This window comes from Chiloscyllium punctatum, chromosome 13 (genome assembly GCF_047496795.1).
Source record: "Chiloscyllium punctatum isolate Juve2018m chromosome 13, sChiPun1.3, whole genome shotgun sequence".
Classification (NCBI taxonomy): domain Eukaryota; kingdom Metazoa; phylum Chordata; class Chondrichthyes; order Orectolobiformes; family Hemiscylliidae; genus Chiloscyllium; species Chiloscyllium punctatum.
In genome coordinates, this window is record NC_092751.1 from 27,809,797 (window position 1) to 27,833,138 (window position 23,342).

Genomic DNA, 23,342 nt, shown 5'->3' on the forward strand with positions numbered 1-23,342 from the left:
AACACGCCCACCTCGCCATTTTCTTGCACTTCCAATTGTGCTCCTGCATAACAACAGATGCAAACTCACGTGAAAAGGGTTCTATGATCCCTCTCCGACTCGCACAGCAGCTCGGATGTGCCCGTCTACAATATCAATTTCTCAGCAGATAATGACAGCCCATCAATACAGACAAAAATCACTGGTAAGCTGAGTCTATCGTCTCAGACTGGATTCAGCTACAAATGTATCTGTGAGTGCGTGAGAATATATGATCGGTTATGATTGGGTCAAATTACCATCAGCTGCTGGACATTACTGCAATTCGGATTCTTGCTTTGCTAAATGATTTCACCCATTGCTCGAAACAGGACAACTTTCACGTTTACACGGAACATGAAACACACCGGACTACAGGGAAAATGCACAAAGCTGAGCAGGCCGTGTCCCAAATCATACCGTGCAGCATAGTTTCAGTCACTGTGTCTGTCTTGCAGAATAAGGTTCCCAAAGAAAGTTCCACCTTAAAACCGGAGGTCGCATTCCAATCCGAGAACGACAGATTGCATCGTGAGGAAGGTCTGACCTCGGGGCCGGTTCGAGATGCCACTTTCTTTGCCTTTTACCTTCACCGTTCAATTTGCTGCAGAGATGTTCACACCTGGACATGAGCCTCATGGATACCAACTGAGTCGGAAACCTGTGTGGGAATCGATGAGAAGCGTCTCAATAGAGTTTAACAAATTCCATGGTGCTTTTTAGAAATGCAGTTTCTTTTCACCTCAATCTAAAAGGCAGTTTCTCAACATAGTAACAGAAGTCAAAAGGTAATTACCTCACCCCACCCCCACTCCGGAAGAGGTGCTAACTGCCCTTGATTGCTTTTTGTTCACGATGTGAAGAGCTCTCACCCCTGATTCACCTTCACGTGTCTGGTTGCTGAGTGAATCACAAAGAAGGAGTTTCACCAGAGCTGCAACTGCCACACTTCCCCAGTCGCCCTCCCGTTTACATTTTCTTGCTCGTCAGTGATTTCAAGAAAACCAAATGGATGCGATGTCATTGTGTACTCTCTCTGTCGATTCCTCCGTTTCAGTTCCAACGTGGCTTAGATCTCGGGGCGCACCTTAATACGAGCGACGCTATGAAAGCACAGGTCCAGAGGTTCCTCTGAGAGTGTAATTTCTTTCATTGCTGTTGCTGATTGAATGAGCCACCAACCTGCGAACTGCTCCAAAACATGATTCAGGATCTCTGGTGCCAATTCTCGCACGTTGAATAACGACAGACACCTTCCAAATGAGGTCTTTCAGAGACGACTTTGGGATACATTTGACAGACATATTAGTTCAGGAATCCGTGGTGCATTGTGACACCAGCGCATCGGCTTCTTCCCTATCTTTGAACCGGGCTGCCTGCGCAAGGAATGCAAATGCGGTAATGCTTTTCGTGTAAGGATCAGAAGGGGGTAACTACACTCTCAAACAGAATGGCATATGATCAGAACCAGGTAGGAGAAAAACTTTACAATGCTTTGCACTGTTAGTAAATGGAACTGCATTGCATTTCACGACGAGAGCAGATTTGTTCAAGCAAACTCGAAGGCAGGTTTGCAGATGGGAAAGCAAGCAAGTCAGCTCCGTTCTTGTCCATGTAAAAGACTGCAGTTGAAGAATAAAGCTGCTTCTGCCCAGTTTCGAACTGGGGACTTTTCGCGCGTGCGGCGAACGTGATGACCACTACACTACAGAAACTGGCCTCGGACGGCCCTGCTGGCGCTCAGTGGCATCCAGCACTGAAACCTGAAGCCATTCTCCCTGTCACCTTTCTGTTTCCATGAGCTCGTTGTTTAATGGGGACTTGTTTAAATTTGGCTATGTGCTGAGCATGGACGTGATACACCGAAGTATCTGTTTCCACGTGGTGTACCCCAATAACGTTGTGTTGCTCACACCTGCTTTAAAGAATTACGTTTTTGCGGAGCTTACCGTCGCAGTCTGTGGCAAAATCATTAGTCTGTTCGACTGCTCACGGGAAAGGTAGTATTGTGAAACACTGCAGAAACGAACGACATCCTTACTTTTGCTCCGACTGACCATACTCCGTGAAAGTTTCCCAGATTCTCAGTTGAGGATTTTTGCAGCTGGAAGTTACCTCAGAAACCCTGTTAATTCGTAATGTATTGAGCGAATCGCAAAACAGAAAGCATTTAACACGGAACACAAACAAAACTGGAAAACCAAATGCAGATTCAGACACAGCGAGCACGAATGCTAAATGTGAGACAGTCCGGGGGCATGAGCCATAAAGTAATCACCCAACTGACAACGGGGCAATTCCAAACTAATCTTTCAAACATACTGGAGCCTGAGTGCACCACCACTTCCCAGACAATGCTGCAAAGCGACAAAGAAAGAACATGACAAGAATTGGCCATAAAAAGTGAATTTCACCAATCGCAGTCTCGATTAGATTACCTTTCCCTTCCGATGTCTCCAGGACGGAAATGAAGAAAGTGGGAGAAATTCAATAACATATGACATCGAAATAGATTGGAACGATTTTCTCATTGGCCAGAAAACCGAATGACGGCGAGTCGAGTCACCGTAGGACTCTGTTTCGCAACAGCGATGAAATAACAGTCTCCATTCGGTTCCAGTAAAAGCTCAACTTGCCTGGAACTGAAAGCAACAGTAGAGCTGCTGGCGATTTTCCCCGCGGGAGGCGAACACGATCACGACAGAACAGGCACTTTGGAAAATTTGGCACTTTCCCACACCGCAGTCAATCCCCCGGGAAGCAAAACCATTTTTCTTCTGTTTTAAACAGAAATGCAGCAGTGATCGAAACAGCATTTTAACACGCTGTTGCCGATGGAGCTGTTCAGAAGAAATGGCAGCGGTGGGATTCGAAACCACGCCTCTGTCGAGACTGGAGCCTTAATCCAGCGCCATACACCGCTCGGCCACACTACCAACACGCCCACCTCGCCATTTTCTTGCACTTCCAATTGTGCTCCTGCATAACAACAGATGCAAACTCACGTGAAAAGGGTTCTATGATCCCTCTCCGACTCGCACAGCAGCTCGGATGTGCCCGTCTACAATATCAATTTCTCAGCAGATAATGACAGCCCATCAATACAGACAAAAATCACTGGTAAGCTGAGTCTATCGTCTCAGACTGGATTCAGCTACAAATGTATCTGTGAGTGCGTGAGAATATATGATCGGTTATGATTGGGTCAAATTACCATCAGCTGCTGGACATTACTGCAATTCGGATTCTTGCTTTGCTAAATGATTTCACCCATTGCTCGAAACAGGACAACTTTCACGTTTACACGGAACATGAAACACACCGGACTACAGGGAAAATGCACAAAGCTGAGCAGGCCGTGTCCCAAATCATACCGTGCAGCATAGTTTCAGTCACTGTGTCTGTCTTGCAGAATAAGGTTCCCAAAGAAAGTTCCACCTTAAAACCGGAGGTCGCATTCCAATCCGAGAACGACAGATTGCATCGTGAGGAAGGTCTGACCTCGGGGCCGGTTCGAGATGCCACTTTCCTTGCCTTTTACCTTCACCGTGAAATTTGCTGCAGAGATGTTCACACCTGGACATGAGCCTCATGGATACCAACTGAGTCGGAAACCTGTGTGGGAATCGATGAGAAGCGTCTCAATAGAGTTTAACAAATTCCATGGTGCGCTTTACAAAAGCAGTTTCTTTTCACCTCAATCTAAAAGGCAGTTTCTCAACATAGTAACAGAAGTCAAAAGGTAATTACCTCACCCCACCCCCACTCCGGAAGAGGTGCTAACTGCCCTTGATTGCTTTTTGTTCACGATGTGAAGAGCTCTCACGCCTGATTCACCTTCACGTGTCTGGTTGCTGAGTGAATCACAAAGAAGGAGTTTCACCAGAGCTGCAACTGCCACACTTCCCCAGTCGCCCTCCCGTTTACATTTTCCTGCTCGTCAGTGATTTCAAGAGAATAAAAATGGATGCGATGTCATTGTGTAGTCTCTCTGTCGATTCCTCCGTTTCAGTTCCAACGTGGCTTAGATCTCGGGGCGCACCTTAATACGAGCGATGCTATGAAAGCACAGGTCCAGAGGTTCCTCTGAGAGTGTAATTTCTTTCATTGCTGTTGCTGATTGAATGAGCCACCAACCTGCGAACTGCTCCAAAACATGATTCAGGATCTCTGGTGCCAATTCTCGCACGTTGAATAACGACAGACACCTTCCAAATAAGGTCTTTCAGAGACGACTTTGGGATACATTTGACAGACAGACTAGTTGAGGAATCCGTGGTGCGCTGTGACACCAGCGCATCAGCTTCTTCCCCATCTTTGAACCGGGCCGCCTGCGCAAGGAATGCAAATGCGGTAATGCTTTTCGTGTAAGGATCAGAAGGGGGTAACTACACTCTCAAACAGAATGGCATATGATCAGAACCAGGTAGGAGAAAAACTTTACAATGCTTTGCACTGTTAGTAAATGGAACTGCATTGCATTTCACGACGAGAGCAGATTTGTTCAAGCAAACTCGAAGGCAGGTTTGCAGATGGGAAAGCAAGCAAGTCAGCTCCGTTCTTGTCCATGTAAAAGACTGCAGTTGAAGAACAAAGCTGTTTCTGCCCACTTTCGAACTGGGGACCTTTCGCGTGTGAGGCGAACGTGATGACCACTACACTACAGAAACTGGCCTCTGACGGCCCTGCTGGCGCTCAGTGGCATCCAGCACTGAAACCTGAAGCCATTCTCCCTGTCACCTTTCTGTTTCCATGAGCTCGTTGTTTAATGGGGACTTGTTTAAATTTGGCTATGTGCTGAGCATGGACGTGATACACCGAAGTATCTGTTTCCACGTGGTGTACCCCAATAACGTTGTGTTGCTCACACCTGCTTTAAAGAATTACGTTTTTGCGGAGCTTACCGTCGCAGTCTGTGGCAAAATCATTTAGTCTGTTCGACTGCTCACGGGAAAGGTAGTATTGTGAAACACTGCAGAAACGAACGACATCCTTACTTTTGCTCCGACTGACCATACTCCGTGAAAGTTTCCCAGATTCTCAGTTGAGGATTTTTGCAGCTGGAAGTTACCTCAGAAACCCTGTTAAGTCGTAATGTATTGAGCGAATCGCAAAACAGAAAGCATTTAACACGGAACACAAACAAAACTGGAAAACCAAATGCATTTTCAGACACAGCGAGCACGAATGCTAAATGTGAGACAGTCCGGGGGCATGAGCCATAAAGTAATCACCCAACTGACAACGGGGCAATTCCAAACTAATCTTTCAAGCATACTGGAGCCTGAGTGCACCACCACTTCCCAGACAATGCTGCAAAGCGACAAAGAAAGAACATGACAAGAATGGGCCATAAAAAGTGAATTTCACCAATCGCAGTCTCGATTAGATTACCTTTCCCTTCCGATGTCTCCAGGACGGAAATGAAGAAAGTGGGAGAAATTCAAGAACATATGACATCGAAATAGATTGGAACGATTTTCTCATTGGCCAGAAAACCGAATGACGGCGAGTCGAGTCACCGTAGGACTCTGTTTCGCAACAGCGATGAAATAACAGTCTCCATTCGGTTCCAGTAAAAGCTCAACTTGCCTGGAACTGAAAGCAACAGTAGAGCTGCTGGCGATTTTCCCCGCGGGAGGCGAACACGATCACGACAGAACAGGCACTTTGGAAAATTTGGCACTTTCCCACACCGCAGTCAATCCCCCGGGAAGCAAAACCATTTTTCTTCTGTTTTAAACAGAAATGCAGCAGTGATCGAAACAGCATTTTAACAAGCTGTTGCCGATGGAGCTGTTCAGAAGAAATGGCAGCGGTGGGATTCGAACCCACGCCCCGGTCGAGACCGGAGCCTTAATCCTGCGCCTTAGACCGCTCGGGCACACTACCAACACGCCCATCTCGCCATTTTCTTGCACTTCCAATTGTGCTCCTGCATAACAACAGATGCAAACTCACGTGAAAAGGGTTCTATGATCCCTCTCCGACTCGCACAGCAGCTCGGATGTGCCCGTCTACAATATCAATTTCTCAGCAGATAATGACAGCCCATCAATACAGACAAAAATCACTGGTAAGCTGAGTCTATCGTCTCAGACTGGATTCAGCTACAAATGTATCTGTGAGTGCGTGAGAATATATGATCGGTTATGATTGGGTCAAATTACCATCAGCTGCTGGACATTACTGCAATTCGGATTCTTGCTTTGCTAAATGATTTCACCCATTGCTCGAAACAGGACAACTTTCACGTTTACACGGAACATGAAACACACCGGACTACAGGGAAAATGCACAAAGCTGAGCAGGCCGTGTCCCAAATCATACCGTGCAGCATAGTTTCAGTCACTGTGTCTGTCTTGCAGAATAAGGTTCCCAAAGAAAGTTCCACCTTAAAACCGGAGGTCGCATTCCAATCCGAGAACGACAGATTGCATCGTGAGGAAGGTCTGACCTCGGGGCCGGTTCGAGATGCCACTTTCCTTGCCTTTTACCTTCACCGTGAAATTTGCTGCAGAGATGTTCACACCTGGACATGAGCCTCATGGATACCAACTGAGTCGGAAACCTGTGTGGGAATCGATGAGAAGCGTCTCAATAGAGTTTAACAAATTCCATGGTGCGCTTTAGAAATGCAGTTTCTTTTCACCTCAGTCTAAAAGGCAGTTTCTCAACATAGCAACAGAAGTCAAAAGGTAATTACCTCACCCCACCCCCACTCCGGAAGAGGTGCTAACTGCCCTTGATTGCTTTTTGTTCACGATGTGAAGAGCTCTCACGCCTGATTCACCTTCACGTGTCTGGTTGCTGAGTGAATCACAAAGAAGGAGTTTCACCAGAGCTGCAACTGCCACACTTCCCCAGTCGCCCTCCCGTTTACATTTTCCTGCTCGTCAGTGATTTCAAGAAAACCAAATGGATGCGATGTCATTCTGTAGTCTCTCTGTCGATTCCTCCGTTTCAGTTCCAACGTGGCTTAGATCTCGGGGCGCACCTTAATACGAGCGACGCTATGAAAGCACAGGTCCAGAGGTTCCTCTGAGAGTGTAATTTCTTTCATTGCTGTTGCTGATTGAATGAGCCACCAACCTGCGAACTGCTCCAAAACATGATTCAGGATCTCTGGTGCCAATTCTCGCACGTTGAATAACGACAGACACCTTCCAAATGAGGTCTTTCAGAGACGACTTTGGGATACATTTGACAGACAGATTAGTTCAGGAATCCGTGGTGCATTGTGACACCAGCGCATCGGCTTCTTCCCTATCTTTGAACCGGGCTGCCTGCGCAAGGAATGCAAATGCGGTAATGCTTTTCGTGGAAGGATCAGAAGGGGGTAACTACACTCTCAAACAGAATGGCATATGATCAGAACCAGGTAGGAGAAAAACTTTACAATGCTTTGCACTGTCAGTAAATGGAACTGCATTGCATTTCACGACGAGAGCAGATTTGTTTAAGCAAACTCGAAGGCAGGTTTGCAGATGGGAAAGCAAGCAAGTCAGCTCCGTTCTTGTCCATGTAAAAGACTGCAGTTGAAGAACAAAGCTGTTTCTGCCCACTTTCGAACTGGGGACCTTTCGCGTGTGAGGCGAACGTGATGACCACTACACTACAGAAACTGGCCTCTGACGGCACTGCTGGCGCTCAGTGGCATCCAGCACTGAAACCTGAAGCCATTCTCCCTGTCACCTTTCTGTTTCCATGAGCTCGTTGTTTAATGGGGACTTGTTTAAATTTGGCTATGTGCTGAGCATGGACGTGATACACCGAAGTATCTGTTTCCACATGGTGTACCCCAATAACGTTGTGTTGCTCACACCTGCTTTAAAGAATTACGTTTTTGCGGAGCTTACCGTCGCAGTCTGTGGCAAAATCATTTAGTCTGTTCGACTGCTCACGGGAAAGGTAGTATTGTGAAACACTGCAGAAACGAACGACATCCTTACTTTTGCTCCGACTGACCATACTCCGTGAAAGTTTCCCAGATTCTCAGTTGAGGATTTTTGCAGCTGGAAGTTACCTCAGAAACCCTGTTAATTCGTAATGTATTGAGCGAATCGCAAAACAGAAAGCATTTAACACGGAACACAAACAAAACTGGAAAACCAAATGCATTTTCAGACACAGCGAGCACGAATGCTAAATGTGAGACAGTCCGGGGGCATGAGCCATAAAGTAATCACCCAACTGACAACGGGGCAATTCCAAACTAATCTTTCAAGCATACTGGAGCCTGAGTGCACCACCACTTCCCAGACAATGCTGCAAAGCGACAAAGAAAGAACATGACAAGAATGGGCCATAAAAAGTGAATTTCACCAATCGCAGTCTCGATTAGATTACCTTTCCCTTCCGATGTCTCCAGGACGGAAATGAAGAAAGTGGGAGAAATTCAAGAACATATGACATCGAAATAGATTGGAACGATTTTCTCATTGGCCAGAAAACCGAATGACGGCGAGTCGAGTCACCGTAGGACTCTGTTTCGCAACAGCGATGAAATAACAGTCTCCATTCGGTTCCAGTAAAAGCTCAACTTGCCTGGAACTGAAAGCAACAGTAGAGCTGCTGGCGATTTTCCCCGCGGGAGGCGAACACGATCACGACAGAACAGGCACTTTGGAAAATTTGGCACTTTCCCACACCGCAGTCAATCCCCCGGGAAGCAAAACCATTTTTCTTCTGTTTTAAACAGAAATGCAGCAGTGATCGAAACAGCATTTTAACAAGCTGTTGCCGATGGAGCTGTTCAGAAGAAATGGCAGCGGTGGGATTCGAACCCACGCCCCGGTCGAGACCGGAGCCTTAATCCTGCGCCTTAGACCGCTCGGGCACACTACCAACACGCCCACCTCGCCATTTTCTTGCACTTCCAATTGTGCTCCTGCATAACAACAGATGCAAACTCACGTGAAAAGGGTTCTATGATCCCTCTCCGACTCGCACAGCAGCTCGGATGTGCCCGTCTACAATATCAATTTCTCAGCAGATAATGACAGCCCATCAATACAGACAAAAATCACTGGTAAGCTGAGTCTATCGTCTCAGACTGGATTCAGCTACAAATGTATCTGTGAGTGCGTGAGAATATATGATCGGTTATGATTGGGTCAAATTACCATCAGCTGCTGGACATTACTGCAATTCGGATTCTTGCTTTGCTAAATGATTTCACCCATTGCTCGAAACAGGACAACTTTCACGTTTACACGGAACATGAAACACACCGGACTACAGGGAAAATGCACAAAGCTGAGCAGGCCGTGTCCCAAATCATACCGTGCAGCATAGTTTCAGTCACTGTGTCTGTCTTGCAGAATAAGGTTCCCAAAGAAAGTTCCACCTTAAAACCGGAGGTCGCATTCCAATCCGAGAACGACAGATTGCATCGTGAGGAAGGTCTGACCTCGGGGCCGGTTCGAGATGCCACTTTCCTTGCCTTTTACCTTCACCGTGAAATTTGCTGCAGAGATGTTCACACCTGGACATGAGCCTCATGGATACCAACTGAGTCGGAAACCTGTGTGGGAATCGATGAGAAGCGTCTCAATAGAGTTTAACAAATTCCATGGTGCGCTTTAGAAATGCAGTTTCTTTTCACCTCAGTCTAAAAGGCAGTTTCTCAACATAGCAACAGAAGTCAAAAGGTAATTACCTCACCCCACCCCCACTCCGGAAGAGGTGCTAACTGCCCTTGATTGCTTTTTGTTCACGATGTGAAGAGCTCTCACGCCTGATTCACCTTCACGTGTCTGGTTGCTGAGTGAATCACAAAGAAGGAGTTTCACCAGAGCTGCAACTGCCACACTTCCCCAGTCGCCCTCCCGTTTACATTTTCCTGCTCGTCAGTGATTTCAAGAAAACCAAATGGATGCGATGTCATTCTGTAGTCTCTCTGTCGATTCCTCCGTTTCAGTTCCAACGTGGCTTAGATCTCGGGGCGCACCTTAATACGAGCGACGCTATGAAAGCACAGGTCCGGAGGTTCCTCTGAGAGTGTAATTTCTTTCATTGCTGTTGCTGATTGAATGAGCCACCAACCTGCGAACTGCTCCAAAACATGATTCAGGATCTCTGGTGCCAATTCTCGCACGTTGAATAACGACAGACACCTTCCAAATGAGGTCTTTCAGAGACGACTTTGGGATACATTTGACAGACAGATTAGTTCAGGAATCCGTGGTGCATTGTGACACCAGCGCATCGGCTTCTTCCCTATCTTTGAACCGGGCTGCCTGCGCAAGGAATGCAAATGCGGTAATGCTTTTCGTGGAAGGATCAGAAGGGGGTAACTACACTCTCAAACAGAATGGCATATGATCAGAACCAGGTAGGAGAAAAACTTTACAATGCTTTGCACTGTCAGTAAATGGAACTGCATTGCATTTCACGACGACAGCAGATTTGTTTAAGCAAACTCGAAGGCAGGTTTGCAGATGGGAAAGCAAGCAAGTCAGCTCCGTTCTTGTCCATGTAAAAGACTGCAGTTGAAGAATAAAGCTGCTTCTGCCTAGTTTCGAACTGGGGACCTTTCGCGCGTGCGGCGAACGTGATGACCACTACACTACAGAAACTGGCCTCTGACGGCCCTGCTGGCGCTCAGTGGCATCCAGCACTGAAACCTGAAGCCATTCTCCCTGTCACCTTTCTGTTTCCATGAGCTCGTTGTTTAATGGGGACTTGTTTAAATTTGGCTATGTGCTGAGCATGGACGTGATACACCGAAGTATCTGTTTCCACGTGGTGTACCCCAATAACGTTGTGTTGCTCACACCTGCTTTAAAGAATTACGTTTTTGCGGAGCTTACCGTCGCAGTCTGTGGCAAAATCATTTAGTCTGTTCGACTGCTCACGGGAAAGGTAGTATTGTGAAACACTGCAGAAACGAACGACATCCTTACTTTTGCTCCGACTGACCATACTCCGTGAAAGTTTCCCAGATTCTCAGTTGAGGATTTTTGCAGCTGGAAGTTACCTCAGAAACCCTGTTAATTCGTAATGTATTGAGCGAATCGCAAATAAGAAAGCATTTAACACGGAACACAAACAAAACTGGAAAACCAAATGCAGATTCAGACACAGCGAGCACGAATGCTAAATGTGAGACAGTCCGGGGGCATGAGCCATAAAGTAATCACCCAACTGACAACGGGGCAATTCCAAACTAATCTTTCAAACATACTGGAGCCTGAGTGCACCACCACTTCCCAGACAATGCTGCAAAGCGACAAAGAAAGAACATGACAAGAATGGGCCATAAAAAGTGAATTTCACCAATCGCAGTCTCGATTAGATTACCTTTCCCTTCCGATGTCTCCAGGACGGAAATGAAGAAAGTGGGAGAAATTCAATAACATATGACATCGAAATAGATTGGAACGATTTTCTCATTGGCCAGAAAACCGAATGACGGCGAGTCGAGTCACCGTAGGACTCTGTTTCGCAACAGCGATGAAATAACAGTCTCCATTCGGTTCCAGTAAAAGCTCAACTTGCCTGGAACTGAAAGCAACAGTAGAGCTGCTGGCGATTTTCCCCGCGGGAGGCGAACACGATCACGACAGAACAGGCACTTTGGAAAATTTGGCACTTTCCCACACCGCAGTCAATCCCCCGGGAAGCAAAACCATTTTTCTTCTGTTTTAAACAGAAATGCAGCAGTGATCGAAACAGCATTTTAACAAGCTGTTGCCGATGGAGCTGTTCAGAAGAAATGGCAGCGGTGGGATTCGAACCCACGCCCCGGTCGAGACCGGAGCCTTAATCCTGCGCCTTAGACCGCTCGGGCACACTACCAACACGCCCACCTCGCCATTTTCTTGCACTTCCAATTGTGCTCCTGCATAACAACAGATGCAAACTCACGTGAAAAGGGTTCTATGATCCCTCTCCGACTCGCACAGCAGCTCGGATGTGCCCGTCTACAATATCAATTTCTCAGCAGATAATGACAGCCCATCAATACAGACAAAAATCACTGGTAAGCTGAGTCTATCGTCTCAGACTGGATTCAGCTACAAATGTATCTGTGAGTGCGTGAGAATATATGATCGGTTATGATTGGGTCAAATTACCATCAGCTGCTGGACATTACTGCAATTCGGATTCTTGCTTTGCTAAATGATTTCACCCATTGCTCGAAACAGGACAACTTTCACGTTTACACGGAACATGAAACACACCGGACTACAGGGAAAATGCACAAAGCTGAGCAGGCCGTGTCCCAAATCATACCGTGCAGCATAGTTTCAGTCACTGTGTCTGTCTTGCAGAATAAGGTTCCCAAAGAAAGTTCCACCTTAAAACCGGAGGTCGCATTCCAATCCGAGAACGACAGATTGCATCGTGAGGAAGGTCTGACCTCGGGGCCGGTTCGAGATGCCACTTTCCTTGCCTTTTACCTTCACCGTGAAATTTGCTGCAGAGATGTTCACACCTGGACATGAGCCTCATGGATACCAACTGAGTCGGAAACCTGTGTGGGAATCGATGAGAAGCGTCTCAATAGAGTTTAACAAATTCCATGGTGCGCTTTAGAAATGCAGTTTCTTTTCACCTCAGTCTAAAAGGCAGTTTCTCAACATAGCAACAGAAGTCAAAAGGTAATTACCTCACCCCACCCCCACTCCGGAAGAGGTGCTAACTGCCCTTGATTGCTTTTTGTTCACGATGTGAAGAGCTCTCACGCCTGATTCACCTTCACGTGTCTGGTTGCTGAGTGAATCACAAAGAAGGAGTTTCACCAGAGCTGCAACTGCCACACTTCCCCAGTCGCCCTCCCGTTTACATTTTCCTGCTCGTCAGTGATTTCAAGAAAACCAAATGGATGCGATGTCATTCTGTAGTCTCTCTGTCGATTCCTCCGTTTCAGTTCCAACGTGGCTTAGATCTCGGGGCGCACCTTAATACGAGCGACGCTATGAAAGCACAGGTCCGGAGGTTCCTCTGAGAGTGTAATTTCTTTCATTGCTGTTGCTGATTGAATGAGCCACCAACCTGCGAACTGCTCCAAAACATGATTCAGGATCTCTGGTGCCAATTCTCGCACGTTGAATAACGACAGACACCTTCCAAATGAGGTCTTTCAGAGACGACTTTGGGATACATTTGACAGACAGATTAGTTCAGGAATCCGTGGTGCATTGTGACACCAGCGCATCGGCTTCTTCCCTATCTTTGAACCGGGCTGCCTGCGCAAGGAATGCAAATGCGGTAATGCTTTTCGTGGAAGGATCAGAAGGGGGTAACTACACTCTCAAACAGAATGGCATATGATCAGAACCAGGTAGGAGAAAAACTTTACAATGCTTTGCACTGTCAGTAAATGGAACTGCATTGCATTTCACGACGACAGCAGATTTGTTTAAGCAAACTCGAAGGCAGGTTTGCAGATGGGAAAGCAAGCAAGTCAGCTCCGTTCTTGTCCATGTAAAAGACTGCAGTTGAAGAATAAAGCTGCTTCTGCCTAGTTTCGAACTGGGGACCTTTCGCGCGTGCGGCGAACGTGATGACCACTACACTACAGAAACTGGCCTCTGACGGCCCTGCTGGCGCTCAGTGGCATCCAGCACTGAAACCTGAAGCCATTCTCCCTGTCACCTTTCTGTTTCCATGAGCTCGTTGTTTAATGGGGACTTGTTTAAATTTGGCTATGTGCTGAGCATGGACGTGATACACCGAAGTATCTGTTTCCACGTGGTGTACCCCAATAACGTTGTGTTGCTCACACCTGCTTTAAAGAATTACGTTTTTGCGGAGCTTACCGTCGCAGTCTGTGGCAAAATCATTTAGTCTGTTCGACTGCTCACGGGAAAGGTAGTATTGTGAAACACTGCAGAAACGAACGACATCCTTACTTTTGCTCCGACTGACCATACTCCGTGAAAGTTTCCCAGATTCTCAGTTGAGGATTTTTGCAGCTGGAAGTTACCTCAGAAACCCTGTTAATTCGTAATGTATTGAGCGAATCGCAAATAAGAAAGCATTTAACACGGAACACAAACAAAACTGGAAAACCAAATGCAGATTCAGACACAGCGAGCACGAATGCTAAATGTGAGACAGTCCGGGGGCATGAGCCATAAAGTAATCACCCAACTGACAACGGGGCAATTCCAAACTAATCTTTCAAACATACTGGAGCCTGAGTGCACCACCACTTCCCAGACAATGCTGCAAAGCGACAAAGAAAGAACATGACAAGAATGGGCCATAAAAAGTGAATTTCACCAATCGCAGTCTCGATTAGATTACCTTTCCCTTCCGATGTCTCCAGGACGGAAATGAAGAAAGTGGGAGAAATTCAATAACATATGACATCGAAATAGATTGGAACGATTTTCTCATTGGCCAGAAAACCGAATGACGGCGAGTCGAGTCACCGTAGGACTCTGTTTCGCAACAGCGATGAAATAACAGTCTCCATTCGGTTCCAGTAAAAGCTCAACTTGCCTGGAACTGAAAGCAACAGTAGAGCTGCTGGCGATTTTCCCCGCGGGAGGCGAACACGATCACGACAGAACAGGCACTTTGGAAAATTTGGCACTTTCCCACACCGCAGTCAACCCCCCGGGAAGCAAAACCATTTTTCTTCTGTTTTAAACAGAAATGCAGCAGTGATCGAAACAGCATTTTAACACGCTGTTGCCGATGGAGCTGTTCAGAAGAAATGGCAGCGGTGGGATTCGAACCCACGCCTCTGTCGAGACTGGAGCCTTAATCCAGCGCCTTAGACCGCTCGGCCACACTACCAACACGCCCACCTCGCCATTTTCTTGCACTTCCAATTGTGCTCCTGCATAACAACAGATGCAAACTCACGTGAAAAGGGTTCTATGATCCCTCTCCGACTCGCACAGCAGCTCGGATGTGCCCGTCTACAATATCAATTTCTCAGCAGATAATGACAGCCCATCAATACAGACAAAAATCACTGGTAAGCTGAGTCTATCGTCTCAGACTGGATTCAGCTACAAATGTATCTGTGAGTGCGTGAGAATATATGATCGGTTATGATTGGGTCAAATTACCATCAGCTGCTGGACATTACTGCAATTCGGATTCTTGCTTTGCTAAATGATTTCACCCATTGCTCGAAACAGGACAACTTTCACGTTTACACGGAACATGAAACACACCGGACTACAGGGAAAATGCACAAAGCTGAGCAGGCCGTGTCCCAAATCATACCGTGCAGCATAGTTTCAGTCACTGTGTCTGTCTTGCAGAATAAGGTTCCCAAAGAAAGTTCCACCTTAAAACCGGAGGTCGCATTCCAATCCGAGAACGACAGATTGCATCGTGAGGAAGGTCTGACCTCGGGGCCGGTTCGAGATGCCACTTTCCTTGCCTTTTACCTTCACCGTGAAATTTGCTGCAGAGATGTTCACACCTGGACATGAGCCTCATGGATACCAACTGAGTCGGAAACCTGTGTGGGAATCGATGAGAAGCGTCTCAATAGAGTTTAACAAATTCCATGGTGCGCTTTAGAAATGCAGTTTCTTTTCACCTCAGTCTAAAAGGCAGTTTCTCAACATAGCAACAGAAGTCAAAAGGTAATTACCTCACCCCACCCCCACTCCGGAAGAGGTGCTAACTGCCCTTGATTGCTTTTTGTTCACGATGTGAAGAGCTCTCACGCCTGATTCACCTTCACGTGTCTGGTTGCTGAGTGAATCACAAAGAAGGAGTTTCACCAGAGCTGCAACTGCCACACTTCCCCAGTCGCCCTCCCGTTTACATTTTCCTGCTCGTCAGTGATTTCAAGAAAACCAAATGGATGCGATGTCATTCTGTAGTCTCTCTGTCGATTCCTCCGTTTCAGTTCCAACGTGGCTTAGATCTCGGGGCGCACCTTAATACGAGCGACGCTATGAAAGCACAGGTCCAGAGGTTCCTCTGAGAGTGTAATTTCTTTCATTGCTGTTGCTGATTGAATGAGCCACCAACCTGCGAACTGCTCCAAAACATGATTCAGGATCTCTGGTGCCAATTCTCGCACGTTGAATAACGACAGACACCTTCCAAATGAGGTCTTTCAGAGACGACTTTGGGATACATTTGACAGACAGATTAGTTCAGGAATCCGTGGTGCATTGTGACACCAGCGCATCGGCTTCTTCCCTATCTTTGAACCGGGCTGCCTGCGCAAGGAATGCAAATGCGGTAATGCTTTTCGTGTAAGGATCAGAAGGGGGTAACTACACTCTCAAACAGAATGGCATATGATCAGAACCAGGTAGGAGAAAAACTTTACAATGCTTTGCACTGTTAGTAAATGGAACTGCATTGCATTTCACGACGACAGCAGATTTGTTTAAGCAAACTCGAAGGCAGGTTTGCAGATGGGAAAGCAAGCAAGTCAGCTCCGTTCTTGTCCATGTAAAAGACTGCAGTTGAAGAATAAAGCTGCTTCTGCCTAGTTTCGAACTGGGGACCTTTCGCGCGTGCGGCGAACGTGATGACCACTACACTACAGAAACTGGCCTCTGACGGCACTGCTGGCGCTCAGTGGCATCCAGCACTGAAACCTGAAGCCATTCTCCCTGTCACCTTTCTGTTTCCATGAGCTCGTTGTTTAATGGGGACTTGTTTAAATTTGGCTATGTGCTGAGCATGGACGTGATACACCGAAGTATCTGTTTCCACGTGGTGTACCCCAATAACGTTGTGTTGCTCACACCTGCTTTAAAGAATTACGTTTTTGCGGAGCTTACCATCGCAGTCTGTGGCAAAATCATTTAGTCTGTTCGACTGCTCACGGGAAAGGTAGTATTGTGAAACACTGCAGAAACGAACGACATCCTTACTTTTGCTCCGACTGACCATACTCCGTGAAAGTTTCCCAGATTCTCAGTTGAGGATTTTTGCAGCTGGAAGTTACCTCAGAAACCCTGTTAAGTCGTAATGTATTGAGCGAATCGCAAAACAGAAAGCATTTAACACGGAACACAAACAAAACTGGAAAACCAAATGCATTTTCAGACACAGCGAGCACGAATGCTAAATGTGAGACAGTCCGGGGGCATGAGCCATAAAGTAATCACCCAACTGACAACGGGGCAATTCCAAACTAATCTTTCAAACATACTGGAGCCTGAGTGCACCACCACTTCCCAGACAATGCTGCAAAGCGACAAAGAAAGAACATGACAAGAATGGGCCATAAAAAGTGAATTTCACCAATCGCAGTCTCGATTAGATTACCTTTCCCTTCCGATGTCTCCAGGACGGAAATGAAGAAAGTGGGAGAAATTCAATAACATATGACATCGAAATAGATTGGAACGATTTTCTCATTGGCCAGAAAACCGAATGACGGCGAGTCGAGTCACCGTAGGACTCTGATTCGCAACAGCGATGAAATAACAGTCTCCATTCGGTTCCAGTAAAAGCTCAACTTGCCTGGAACTGAAAGCAACAGTAGAGCTGCTGGCGATTTTCCCCGCGGGAGGCGAACACGATCACGACAGAACAGGCACTTTGGAAAATTCGGCACTTTCCCACACCGCAGTCAATCCCCCGGGAAGCAAAACCATTTTTCTTCTGTTTTAAACAGAAATGCAGCAGGGATCGAAACAGCATTTTAACACGCTGTTGCCGATGGAGCTGTTCAGAAGAAATGGCAGCGGTGGGATTCGAACCCACGCTTCTGTCGAGACTGGAGCCTTAATCCAGCGCCTTAGACCGCTCGGCCACACTACCAACACGCCCACCTCGCCATTTTCTTGCACTTCCAATTGTGCTCCTGCATAACAACAGATGCAAACTCACGTGAAAAGGGTTCTATGATCCCTCTCCGACTCGCACAGCAGCTCGGATGTGCCCGTCTACAATATCAATTTCTCAGCAGATAATGACAGCCCATCAATACAGACAAAAATCACTGGTAAGCTGAGTCTATCGTCTCAGACTGGATTCAGCTACAAATGTATCTGTGAGTGCGTGAGAATATATGATCGGTTATGATTGGGTCAAATTACCATCAGCTGCTGGACATTACTGCAATTCGGATTCTTGCTTTGCTAAATGATTTCACCCATTGCTCGAAACAGGACAACTTTCACGTTTACACGGAACATGAAACACACCGGACTACAGGGAAAATGCACAAAGCTGAGCAGGCCGTGTCCCAAATCATACCGTGCAGCATAGTTTCAGTCACTGTGTCTGTCTTGCAGAATAAGGTTCCCAAAGAAAGTTCCACCTTAAAACCGGAGGTCGCATTCCAATCCGAGAACGACAGATTGCATCGTGAGGAAGGTCTGACCTCGGGGCCGGTTCGAGATGCCACTTTCTTTGCCTTTTAACTTCACCGTGAAATTTGCTGCAGAGATGTTCACACCTGGACATGAGCCTCATGGATACCAACTGAGTCGGAAACCTGTGTGGGAATCGATGAGAAGCGTCTCAATAGAGTTTAACAAATTCCATGGTGCTTTTTAGAAATGCAGTTTCTTTTCACCTCAATCTAAAAGGCAGTTTCTCAACATAGTAACAGAAGTCAAAAGGTAATTACCTCACCCCACCCCCACTCCGGAAGAGGTGCTAACTGCCCTTGATTGCTTTTTGTTCACGATGTGAAGAGCTCTCACCCCTGATTCACCTTCACGTGTCTGGTTGCTGAGTGAATCACAAAGAAGGAGTTTCACCAGAGCTGCAACTGCCACACTTCCCCAGTCGCCCTCCCGTTTACATTTTCTTGCTCGTCAGTGATTTCAAGAAAACCAAATGGATGCGATGTCATTGTGTACTCTCTCTGTCGATTCCTCCGTTTCAGTTCCAACGTGGCTTAGATCTCGGGGCGCACCTTAATACGAGCGACGCTATGAAAGCACAGGTCCAGAGGTTCCTCTGAGAGTGTAATTTCTTTCATTGCTGTTGCTGATTGAATGAGCCACCAACCTGCGAACTGCTCCAAAACATGATTCAGGATCTCTGGTGCCAATTCTCGCACGTTGAATAACGACAGACACCTTCCAAATGAGGTCTTTCAGAGACGACTTTGGGATACATTTGACAGACATATTAGTTCAGGAATCCGTGGTGCATTGTGACACCAGCGCATCGGCTTCTTCCCTATCTTTGAACCGGGCTGCCTGCGCAAGGAATGCAAATGCGGTAATGCTTTTCGTGTAAGGATCAGAAGGGGGTAACTACACTCTCAAACAGAATGGCATATGATCAGAACCAGGTAGGAGAAAAACTTTACAATGCTTTGCACTGTTAGTAAATGGAACTGCATTGCATTTCACGACGAGAGCAGATTTGTTCAAGCAAACTCGAAGGCAGGTTTGCAGATGGGAAAGCAAGCAAGTCAGCTCCGTTCTTGTCCATGTAAAAGACTGCAGTTGAAGAACAAAGCTGCTTCTGCCCAGTTTCGAACTGGGGACCTTTCGCGCGTGCGGCGAACGTGATGACCACTACACTACAGAAACTGGCCTCTGACGGCCCTGCTGGCGCTCAGTGGCATCCAGCACTGAAACCTGAAGCCATTCTCCCTGTCACCTTTCTGTTTCCATGAGCTCGTTGTTTAATGGGGACTTGTTTAAATTTGGCTATGTGCTGAGCATGGACGTGATACACCGAAGTATCTGTTTCCACGTGGTGTACCCCAATAACGTTGTGTTGCTCACACCTGCTTTAAAGAATTACGTTTTTGCGGAGCTTACCGTCGCAGTCTGTGGCAAAATCATTTAGTCTGTTCGACTGCTCACGGGAAAGGTAGTATTGTGAAACACTGCAGAAACGAACGACATCCTTACTTTTGCTCCGACTGACCATACTCAGTGAAAGTTTCCCAGATTCTCAGTTGAGGATTTTTGCAGCTGGAAGTTACCTCAGAAACCCTGTTAATTCGTAATGTATTGAGCGAATCGCAAAACAGAAAGCATTTAACACGGAACACAAACAAAACTGGAAAACCAAATGCATTTTCAGACACAGCGAGCACGAATGCTAAATGTGAGACAGTCCGGGGGCATGAGCCATAAAGTAATCACCCAACTGACAACGGGGCAATTCCAAACTAATCTTTCAAACATACTGGAGCCTGAGTGCACCACCACTTCCCAGACAATGCTGCAAAGCGACAAAGAAAGAACATGACAAGAATGGGCCATAAAAAGTGAATTTCACCAATCGCAGTCTCGATTAGATTACCTTTCCCTTCCGATGTCTCCAGGACGGAAATGAAGAAAGTGGGAGAAATTCAAGAACATATGACATCGAAATAGATTGGAACGATTTTCTCATTGGCCAGAAAACCGAATGACGGCGAGTCGAGTCACCGTAGGACTCTGTTTCGCAACAGCGATGAAATAACAGTCTCCATTCGGTTCCAGTAAAAGCTCAACTTGCCTGGAACTGAAAGCAACAGTAGAGCTGCTGGCGATTTTCCCAGCGGGAGGCGAACACGATCACGACAGAACAGGCACTTTGGAAAATTCGGCACTTTCCCACACCGCAGTCAATCCCCCGGGAAGCAAAACCATTTTTCTTCTGTTTTAAACAGAAATGCAGCAGGGATCGAAACAGCATTTTAACACGCTGTTGCCGATGGAGCTGTTCAGAAGAAATGGCAGCGGTGGGATTCGAACCCACGCCTCTGTCGAGACTGGAGCCTTAATCCAGCGCCTTAGACCGCTCGGCCACACTACCAACACGCCCACCTCGCCATTTTCTTGCACTTCCAATTGTGCTCCTGCATAACAACAGATGCAAACTCACGTGAAAAGGGTTCTATGATCCCTCTCCGACTCGCACAGCAGCTCGGATGTGCCCGTCTACAATATCAATTTCTCAGCAGATAATGACAGCCCATCAATACAGACAAAAATCACTGGTAAGCTGAGTCTATCGTCTCAGACTGGATTCAGCTACAAATGTATCTGTGAGTGCGTGAGAATATATGATCGGTTATGATTGGGTCAAATTACCATCAGCTGCTGGACATTACTGCAATTCGGATTCTTGCTTTGCTAAATGATTTCACCCATTGCTCGAAACAGGACAACTTTCACGTTTACACGGAACATGAAACACACCGGACTACAGGGAAAATGCACAAAGCTGAGCAGGCCGTGTCCCAAATCATACCGTGCAGCATAGTTTCAGTCACTGTGTCTGTCTTGCAGAATAAGGTTCCCAAAGAAAGTTCCACCTTAAAACCGGAGGTCGCATTCCAATCCGAGAACGACAGATTGCATCGTGAGGAAGGTCTGACCTCGGGGCCGGTTCGAGATGCCACTTTCCTTGCCTTTTACCTTCACCGTGAAATTTGCTGCAGAGATGTTCACACCTGGACATGAGCCTCATGGATACCAACTGAGTCGGAAACCTGTGTGGGAATCGATGAGAAGCGTCTCAATAGAGTTTAACAAATTCCATGGTGCGCTTTAGAAATGCAGTTTCTTTTCACCTCAATCTAAAAGGCAGTTTCTCAACATAGTAACAGAAGTCAAAAGGTAATTACCTCACCCCACCCCCACTCCGGAAGAGGTGCTAACTGCCCTTGATTGCTTTTTGTTCACGATGTGAAGAGCTCTCACGCCTGATTCACCTTCACGTGTCTGGTTGCTGAGTGAATCACAAAGAAGGAGTTTCACCAGAGCTGCAACTGCCACACTTCCCCAGTCGCCCTCCCGTTTACATTTTCCTGCTCGTCAGTGATTTCAAGAGAATAAAAATGGATGCGATGTCATTGTGTAGTCTCTCTGTCGATTCCTCCGTTTCAGTTCCAACGTGGCTTAGATCTCGGGGCGCACCTTAATACGAGCGATGCTATGAAAGCACAGGTCCAGAGGTTCCTCTGAGAGTGTAATTTCTTTCATTGCTGTTGCTGATTGAATGAGCCACCAACCTGCGAACTGCTCCAAAACATGATTCAGGATCTCTGGTGCCAATTCTCGCACGTTGAATAACGACAGACACCTTCCAAATAAGGTCTTTCAGAGACGACTTTGGGATACATTTGACAGACAGACTAGTTGAGGAATCCGTGGTGCGCTGTGACACCAGCGCATCAGCTTCTTCCCTATCTTTGAACCGGGCCGCCAGCGCAAGGAATGCAAATGCGGTAATGCTTTTCGTGGAAGGATCAGAAGGGGGTAACTACACTCTCAAACAGAATGGCATATGATCAGAACCAGGTAGGAGAAAAACTTTACAATGCTTTGCACTGTTAGTAAATGGAACTGCATTGCATTTCACGACGAGAGCAGATTTGTTCAAGCAAACTCGAAGGCAGGTTTGCAGATGGGAAAGCAAGCAAGTCAGCTCCGTTCTTGTCCATGTAAAAGACTGCAGTTGAAGAACAAAGCTGTTTCTGCCCACTTTCGAACTGGGGACCTTTCGCGCGTGAGGCGAACGTGATGACCACTACACTACAGAAACTGGCCTCTGACGGCCCTGCTGGCGCTCAGTGGCATCCAGCACTGAAACCTGAAGCCATTCTCCCTGTCACCTTTCTGTTTCCATGAGCTCGTTGTTTAATGGGGACTTGTTTAAATTTGGCTATGTGCTGAGCATGGACGTGATACACCGAAGTATCTGTTTCCACGTGGTGTACCCCAATAACGTTGTGTTGCTCACACCTGCTTTAAAGAATTACGTTTTTGCGGAGCTTACCGTCGCAGTCTGTGGCAAAATCATTTAGTCTGTTCGACTGCTCACGGGAAAGGTAGTATTGTGAAACACTGCAGAAACGAACGACATCCTTACTTTTGCTCCGACTGACCATACTCCGTGAAAGTTTCCCAGATTCTCAGTTGAGGATTTTTGCAGCTGGAAGTTACCTCAGAAACCCTGTTAAGTCGTAATGTATTGAGCGAATCGCAAAACAGAAAGCATTTAACACGGAACACAAACAAAACTGGAAAACCAAATGCATTTTCAGACACAGCGAGCACGAATGCTAAATGTGAGACAGTCCGGGGGCATGAGCCATAAAGTAATCACCCAACTGACAACGGGGCAATTCCAAACTAATCTTTCAAACATACTGGAGCCTGAGTGCACCACCACTTCCCAGACAATGCTGCAAAGCGACAAAGAAAGAACATGACAAGAATGGGCCATAAAAAGTGAATTTCACCAATCGCAGTCTCGATTAGATTACCTTTCCCTTCCGATGTCTCCAGGACGGAAATGAAGAAAGTGGGAGAAATTCAAGAACATATGACATCGAAATAGATTGGAACGATTTTCTCATTGGCCAGAAAACCGAATGACGGCGAGTCGAGTCACCGTAGGACTCTGTTTCGCAACAGCGATGAAATAACAGTCTCCATTCGGTTCCAGTAAAAGCTCAACTTGCC

General features: G+C 46.7%; 6 non-coding genes across 6 annotated transcripts; all 6 read right to left on the reverse strand.

Annotated features, from left to right (window-relative positions):
* Positions 1 to 4,615: 4,615 nt before the first annotated feature.
* trnav-cac (transfer RNA valine (anticodon CAC)) lies at positions 4,616 to 4,688 on the reverse strand. The gene has a single exon. It is a non-coding gene; the product is annotated as a tRNA-Val (tRNA).
* Positions 4,689 to 7,570: 2,882 nt separating this feature from the next.
* trnav-cac (transfer RNA valine (anticodon CAC)) lies at positions 7,571 to 7,643 on the reverse strand. Its single transcript has one exon. It is a non-coding gene; the product is annotated as a tRNA-Val (tRNA).
* Positions 7,644 to 14,693: 7,050 nt separating this feature from the next.
* On the reverse strand, positions 14,694 to 14,775 carry trnal-aag (transfer RNA leucine (anticodon AAG)). Its single transcript has one exon. It is a non-coding gene; the product is annotated as a tRNA-Leu (tRNA).
* Positions 14,776 to 17,648: 2,873 nt separating this feature from the next.
* trnal-aag (transfer RNA leucine (anticodon AAG)) lies at positions 17,649 to 17,730 on the reverse strand. The gene has a single exon. It is a non-coding gene; the product is annotated as a tRNA-Leu (tRNA).
* A 2,873-nt stretch (positions 17,731 to 20,603) lies between these two features.
* On the reverse strand, positions 20,604 to 20,685 carry trnal-aag (transfer RNA leucine (anticodon AAG)). Its single transcript has one exon. It is a non-coding gene; the product is annotated as a tRNA-Leu (tRNA).
* Positions 20,686 to 22,346: 1,661 nt separating this feature from the next.
* Positions 22,347 to 22,419, reverse strand: trnav-cac (transfer RNA valine (anticodon CAC)). The gene has a single exon. It is a non-coding gene; the product is annotated as a tRNA-Val (tRNA).
* Between the last annotated feature and the right edge of the window lie 923 nt (positions 22,420 to 23,342).